Here is an 8458-nt window from a genome sequence, read left to right on the forward strand (position 1 = left end):
AAGAACCATGCCTTATGAAAGAAGGGTTAGCCTTACATACCTTTTCCGTTCAACTACTTTACACTTGCATGTTCTCCTCCAATGCTAGCGTTTCTACCTTCATTGAAGTCATACTATCATTAGAATCGATAGCTAGCATATATGACTAAAGCTAGAGAAAATCGGACAGCATCTCCTCCATAACGTATCTCAACTCCCAAACGTCAATAATGAATTCACGATGCCATAACAATAGCCATTACTCAGTTACATTATCCATATTTCTAGACTTACATTCAATTCATCCATAACCATGGTCATAACACACACGACGTCCATTTACATACATTGTTCATCACTACAAGAAAAACGGCCTTTAAGGAAGGGAAATCTGGTCCCTAAAAGTCCAAATATGGTCCCAAAAAGGGCAATTACGACGGGAAAAAGCTGGTCGCCACCCGTCGTAATAGCCTCTGCCGCTAAAGGTCAACAACGACGGTTCAATAATCTGGTCGCTAAAAGTCTTTTGAGACAAGTAATATATCTGGTCGTGAAAAACTTTTAGCGACTACATATCTCGTCCCTAATGGACGATTAATATCATGGTAAATAAATGATTTTTCGATCGTTAAACCTTTTTAGCGACCAACCATTACTGGTCCTAGATTATATTTAGAGACGAACATTACTGGTCCTTATTTACAATAATTTTACTAAATTTCACGACCAAATTTCTAGTCTCTCATTGACCACAAATGGTCCCTAAAGCTCGATGTCACAAAAAAATAATTATTTTATCAATAAATATCAGATTCCTACTAAAAAGTCTACATATAAAAGCCTGAGGAAGATAGAGTTGTTAATTACAATAAAATTGTTAACATCCCATGATGTTAGTTTCAATATTTGCTCGACACCTTAACAAAACAACTTTACTAACACTCGAGCTAGACTACGATAGCGAGTGCATAACATTCCTAGGAAAATAATGGGCTTGTGCATCTTCTAAACTTGCATCTTGACTTGTTAAATTCAATCTTCGAAACCTGTAAGTACAAAATTTTGAAAAGACTTGAATAACTATTAGTAAGATAAGATATATAAATTCTACACTAGTAGTGGTTACCGCTTACCCCAAAAGCAATGTAATAAATTCATTAGGTGTTATCCAGCAACATCATCGAGGCTGCATGAGTATAAGAAAAATTAATTAGAAAAGTTTCGAAACACATTAACCAAGAATGTAAATCTATTTTAAAACGCAACTAAAACAATAACTGTGACAAGCATAATGGAAGTGTTTAAACTTAAGGCGTTGTTTCCAGGGAAAGTTAGAAATACAAGAACTCGTTGCGATTCTTCATCTATTATATGTTCTCAACTAAAAAATATTCCATCGACTGTAGGTGTTAATTCTTTTAAACTTCCACTAAAGTCTCTTGAAAAGCAAGAAGTATTCCAAATCAAGTGAGATTATGAACTCTTTCTGGTTACAAACCAGGGATTACAAAAATTAAACTGGAAACACATATATAGGCAACAAGATTTAACAACAATAAGACTTTTTCCATTTGGTAGAAAATTATTTTTTATCTACCTTCAATAAAGCTTTTTCCATCATCATAACAGCAATTGCACTTTCATTAACAGTAATTCCTTAGATTTAGAGCTTGAGCTAAGGGTGTTCACGGTTCTGTTTCCTATCTTTATAACCAAAGTTTAAACAGTAAAATTACCACTATGTTCATGTGAAGCAAACAACAAATGTTACAGACTTTGAACCGAGATTGCCACAAATATATAGGAACTGTGAAAAGGATAACAGTAGCACCAACTTTATATGAAAGAATAAATTAACTTTGAAGTTAAAGATGCATCAAAGGCGAACCATACAAAAAGGCTATCAGCCTTCCTCAAAATTCTTCAATAAAAGCATTTATTTTGCATTGTAAAGTATTAACTGACTTAATCAAAATTCCTCAGTACTCCTGTATGCACTTCTTAATTGTGCATGCAAGAATTTAAGGCATCACCACTTGTATTAAACATTAGATATCAAATACATCCCAACCATGACCAGGAATCACAAATAAGTTGAAATGGATCCGATATGCTTGAGAAACGAGGTAAAAAAACAGAAAAGACAAACACACATGTCAAACAGATCATCGAGCAATAGCAATCTTTTGGAGCATGTACCAAGCTAGAAACAAGCATCATTAGGGGTGAAGTCAAGCAACGGCTAGAATCAGTGTAAGATAGAAATTGACTATACGCAAATCAACAAACTAAATTAAAAAGATGGGTATATTGTTACTAACTTGGTCAGCAGACAAAAGCAGTGGTCATCCAGTTGAAACGGGCGATGTCGTAGGCGGGACATATTATTGTTGAGAAGCAAAGAATTCTTTTATTTTCTTAATTTCTTTCATCTCATCTTCGAAGGTAGACAAGAGATCATTCAAGGATTTATTTTTCTCATTCAAGGACTAGCGCAGACAGCAATTCATCATTTGAAGAAGTGCCACCTTTCAAGTCTTTGGCCTTTACTCCACCCCCAAAGCCAAATACATGGCTACGAGTTTGAGGTCCACAACATTTTTTGACAATCTCTATGCTAGATAGAGATGGCACCGATTGAACCATTTTTTCGATTTGAGCCTACAAAACATATAAAAGAACATTTTCTATCAGAAGTATTATACTTTCAAGTAATTTACATATTTAGTATACCATACATACATGTTTTCAATTGCTTCAGGTTCAACAAGCTTGTTATCTTTCTTACGAGTCTCAAAGAAAACAGTCCCCAAATCTGGTGGATTGCCATATTTCCCGCCCTTTACATCAAAAGTAAACATGTCGAATAACATCTCATAAATACTTCCTTTAGGAAAATAGAAATTTTATGACAATACCTTTTGATAAATAATGTCTCGAATAGGCTTGCTACCAATATGATGAGGCATCTTCAACTTAGCTCGATTTGCTGCATTCCTGTTGCTTCTAGCCTATATTTGTGAAATGATAAAGCTTAGATGTAATAATTGTAATAAACTTAAATAGTATACATAGATTAGTTTTCAAGTATAATGGGAAAAAAATATCTGGTGCTACGGAGGGGAATCAGGCTACAGATGATTTGGCGAAATAGATAACAAGGTTTTCTGTGATAGAAAAAGCTTGTCCTTAAAGATCTTTAAGCATAGGAGCATGACTGGTCATATACTATCTTCCACCAGAATATTACTATATAACTAGTAATGTTGATAATCAACTCTATATAGAGAAAATTTTCAATAACAAAAATCTTCCTAAAAACACATCAAGGTTCCAACATCAGAGAAGAAATTTCATTAACATGTCAATAAACAAAGAGGGGGACATATACCTTACCTCCAACATATTCATAGAAATTTAAAATTCTACATATACAACCATCTAAATATCTACCAGCATGTCTAATAATACATATCAATGTGAGTAAGACTAATATATCACTTGAAATAATGAGTTTGAAGGAAAAAAATTAGATCAGCATACAACTGTAAAGGAATTATACAGTTTTGTGGCAGTAAGGAAAAAGCTGGACATATTTTGTATTAGCTCTGAAGGAACACTTCATTCTCTGGTGTAAGCGGTTAATCGCTGCCCTTCTGATTTACATCCCTCCCAAATATGTGTTTTGGTAAAATGAACCACCTGAGTAGGTAAAACATTTCCATTTTCATAAGATATATATTTATGCATGCACTATACCTGTACAACTTCACATTACATTAATCTCGAATCTTGTTAAAATTGAGCACATTAAGCAGCACTCAACTTGGACTCTTCACCTTATAACTGGTGAAGATATATTGTAGATTTATGCTCTGAATAAACTTTGACCATCATCTTGCACCTGCACATATTAACATCACATTCACCTGTACAACTAGGATAGAAACTCAAATGAAATACTTTTATAAGTAGATAACGAAGGGTAACTAGATATTCCAGTCTATTTTTTTCACAATATATAGTAATTATTGTAACGTTAAGAGAAATGCACATTCCAAATCTTGAAAATACTATAATTCATCATTATGTACAATTGATTTCTTGTCTTTCTCACGTGCATAGCATATACTAGTAATACTTAATAATTCTTAATAAATAAATTATACTTTCAAAATAAATATTAGCACTTTAACTAAGCTGAGTAGGTAGACCACTAGGAGAAGATTACACAACAAAATTCCAAAATCGATATATCTGGTCATGATCATTCCCATCTAACTATAATAAGTTTCTATTACGTTTTTGAAGTCAATGTCATACTAGTAGTCAAAGAGGGTAATATGGTAGAGTTAAATAATAAGTCAACCTCCTTTAATCATCTGTAATGCTCACTCTAGGTAGCACAGTCACTACTGAACTACAAATTGCAATAACTTCTCTTCACTCTAGTAATCGTGTTACATATAAAGCATTAGTACCGTGAGCTTTGTTGCATTTTTAAATATGCAGGAAATAAGTATTAGTAACAAAATAAGCCTATAGAAACAATTAAGCACAAAATCCAGTATTACAAAGCATGAAATGTGCCACTACTCTTTATGCTCTAAACTAAAGCAGTTTCAAATAAACTCATTTATTCTAACAGATCCACCTATATTCTATGTGAACAAAACAGAGAAGAAAACTTGCATCACAATATAAGCACACTAACATTATACTTACAGGGGTTATTATAGACTATGTTTGAGGGTCATTGCATGATCTTTTATTTGCCATAAAGCTCTTAAAGCTAGACAAACACAAGAAAATATCACTTCAGCTTTATTGCTCATCAAGACATCACTTATACAAACATAATATTATAACATTCTATACTTATTAGATAAAGTACATTTTGGTGACACCAAATACAAACCATTCAAATGCTCAAAATGAACAAATACTGCAAAGTAATGCTTGTATCCCCTCGACTAAGAACTCAAGTATTAGAACTAGAAAAAAATGTTTTTTCCATTAGCACAATGGAACCCAAGAAAATGAATCAGTAATCTAATTTTGGGAATTCAGGTTCATAAAACTCCATTTACTTCACTAGGATTTAACTTATTCATTTTTACTTCAGCATCTAAATACCGATAGCACATATAAAACAGCATATATCAAATCACAACGCACCATCTTATAGATAATAAATAGCAGTGTGGGCAAAAAATGTTACATAACTTAAAGGCAGCATAAAAGCATTCTTTGAACTCCCATTGACAGAGAAGAGAAAAGGAAGTATTAAATTACAGGAAATGAAATTTTACGATTTTAGACTTATTTAGTCTCAGATCAGCAGACACTTGATTAGAATTACAATGCCATGGAAATACATGATATGAAGCACTGGCCATCCACTTTACCTGGTTTTAACTTTTAGGTATGCATGTACTTAAGGCATGTGTTCAAAACCTATACCAGTAGAAAATAACTAATTATCATTATCAACCTTAACGTTTGTATTTTCACTTGACATTTAAGCCATCAAACAATACACAACAGAATTACTAACAAACTACAACATGAACATAAACAAATATCGGCAAGTCAGTATGATAAAAAAAAACGTAGCAGCCCCTCTATTACCAAAAGATTAGAGTAATCCTGATTAAGTGAAAACGCAATAGCAGACTTGCTTTCTTTCTTCTTCCTACCCTTCCTTTTCCTATGGTCCATAATGATACTAATTAATGAAAGGAAGAGAAGTATATTGTTTTTGTAAAATTCATCCTGGCAGTGAGCTCTGGTCCCATTCTCATTAAACCCTCATTAATAGAATTCAATTTTAACCATATTTTCCCACTACCATATTGTCCAACATCCAACAGTTTACTGATCAAGAGTGAGCATCTTGCGGAATAAATTTATGTTCATTACAAATGTATTTCTTTTACACTCCTGATGTATGAAGTGATAGGTAATGAAAAAAAATGAGAGAAAAGAAAATGCCTCTAATCCATTAAAACTTCCCTTTCGTCCTCTAGAGCATATAAATATATAACCATAAACTAAACTATATAATTTTATACCTTAACAAAGAAAAAACTGCAAAGTCATGAGACAGAACCTCATGGAGTTTGGAGCACCACCAGATTTACCTTGCAAATCCTTGATCCTCCACTGTACAATAAATTCACAATTCTTGTAATAGTCGAATCCAGTCTTGAATCGGACATCAATTTAATAACATTCAAATCATGGAGCAAGCATAACGACAATTATAAAATTATTTTACGTACAAAACAAACATACCACCAAGGTTTTCATTTTCAGCCACACAAAGGACCACATATCATTTTCATTTCCTGTTTGAGAGTGAATTAAGTAGATGAACTTCTCACGAGAGAGCTTTAGTTCTTCCAAACCAACCCATAAGAGAAGCCCAAATCAGATGAATTAATTTCATAAAGCGACCTCGTATAGCTGAAGCAAATAGAAAGCTCTGAACCAGCAGAACTCCTAAATCCTTTGATTCTTCATTAATTACAAGTTCAGAAAAGAGGTAAAACCCGAGCATAGTAAATTTCAATAGCCGACGAATGAGATTATCTTTTTCATTTTACCTCCGAACCTGACCTAGAAAAGCACAAAAAAAACTAGCTTCTATTCGTCGGCCCAATATTAGAAGCAAACGATAATAAATAAATAAAAACCTGTTTCGAATCAAACTGAAAATACTTTTCACATATCTGAAACCACAAAACGGAGAATTTCATGAAATAAATATGAAAAACGTGATGATTTATTACTCAATAAGTTGGTTACACAATTTAAAGAACCCCATAAAAATCTGGAGACAAAGAACTAACTTAGAACACCGAATAGGTAAAAAAGTTTAATCAATTCATAAGAAATTTATAATAGACACAACCCCACAATAAATTAAACCCACAAAATTATTTTACCCCTTGAACCAAGTCTCCGGAATAAACCCCAACAGATGAAACCCACAATGAACCATCGAATATCTCGCCTCGTTGTCCTCCAAGCCCCACTTTTAGCCTCGCACCCAACCGAAAGAGACTCAATCACAAATGAATGGAACAAATTTTAAATATTTTCATCGAAGAAAGCAAAAAACATGAAATCCAACGATTGCGTTTACCAGATAATGAGAAGTGAGTGACGCATTATCCCTTAAAGATGACTAGATAATGAGAAGCAATCGATGCAGAAGCTTTGAATCAGGAAACCCAACATGCGTCTCAAACGATTGCGTCTACAGAGATTGCAATTTGACCAGTCTTAGTGGGTTTAGGTCTTTAGGGACTTCTTTAGAGAGAGGATGAAATATTTTAGCAAAGCCACTGAAATATCTATAGTGCCTTTAGTTGATGGAAATTTTTTATTTATAGGGACTAGTTATTAAAGTTTTTAATTTATTTGGACAATAAAAATGTGAATTAGGGACTAGAAAATAATCTCATCCGTAAAACGATACCATTAGGGACCATATTTTAAACTCGTCGCTAAGTTTTGGTCTCTAATAACCCTTTTTCTTGTAGTGCATCTCATGTTCTAAACATCATTTATATCGTATTTACATCACAATACATCAAGACCCATAGCTCAATTCCTGCTATTTCTCAAAATGACACTATTCCATATTCATGACTCATTTTTCTATACTCTTCTACAATCCAAGTATTTCAACTCTTAACTACCTTAGACAACATAGAAATATCATGAATCTTACCTTAGATGTTGTAGGAACAAGCATTAGTTGATAACACTCCACTTTGAGAAAAACCCTAGTTTATCTCCATTTGGATTTCTTGACCTTTGATGAACTTTTATGGTTTTCTTACACTTGATTTGTGTTGTTGATCACTAAATATCCTTGAAATCTTATGGAATATTTGTAGAGAGATGTTTTAGAGAGAAGGGGGTGTGAAGTGGAAGTGAAATAAAATAAGCCTTGATCCCCTTATTTAATGACTCAAAAATCTGATTTTAAATGCACAGTGGTCGTAAACTTGGTTTACGGTCCGTATTCCAGTTTATGGACCGTCCTTTGTGGTCGTCTTTAATGATAACAGAACCAGAAACTCAAACTGAGACGTGGTGATTTACGGACAAAGTTTACGGGCCGTAAACTACTTTACGGTCCGTATTTCAGGTCGTATTTATCCATTTGATCATTTGGCAGAAAGTTGAAGTTTTGGAAGCCAAAATACGACATGGAAGTTTACGGACCGTATACCACTTTATGGTCCATATTTCATTTTACGACCAACTGGCCAGAATGTAAACTTGCAACTTTTCACATTTCCAAACCCAATAATTAGTCATTGTGGAGCATAACCTATCTCTTATCGCAACTTCCTTTGGAATCTTATTTAGGGTCATCAAATGTCGTTTCTTACTCATGGAAACATCATACACTCGTGCTCATCACTAGTTCATTCACTTGCGTACCAACGGAAGATTTTCT

The 8458-nt window shown here is 33.5% G+C and overlaps 1 long non-coding RNA gene across 6 annotated transcripts; it reads right to left on the reverse strand.

Moving 5' to 3' along the window:
* Positions 1 to 828: 828 nt before the first annotated feature.
* LOC132626560 (uncharacterized) lies at positions 829 to 7322 on the reverse strand. 6 transcript variants are annotated; one of them, XR_009577386.1, is made up of 10 exons: positions 7130 to 7322; positions 6054 to 6144; positions 4705 to 4771; positions 3819 to 3883; positions 3542 to 3681; positions 2898 to 2990; positions 2722 to 2819; positions 2301 to 2640; positions 1113 to 1165; positions 829 to 1025 (listed from the first exon to the last, which is right to left on the reverse strand). It is a non-coding gene; the product is annotated as an uncharacterized LOC132626560 (long non-coding RNA). The 6 variants fall into 6 exon arrangements; XR_009577381.1 differs by having other exon boundaries at positions 3523 to 3681; XR_009577384.1 differs by having other exon boundaries at positions 3523 to 3681; positions 3819 to 3908.
* Between the last annotated feature and the right edge of the window lie 1136 nt (positions 7323 to 8458).

Source organism: Lycium barbarum, chromosome 2 (genome assembly GCF_019175385.1).
Source record: "Lycium barbarum isolate Lr01 chromosome 2, ASM1917538v2, whole genome shotgun sequence".
Lineage (NCBI taxonomy): Eukaryota > Viridiplantae > Streptophyta > Magnoliopsida > Solanales > Solanaceae > Lycium > Lycium barbarum.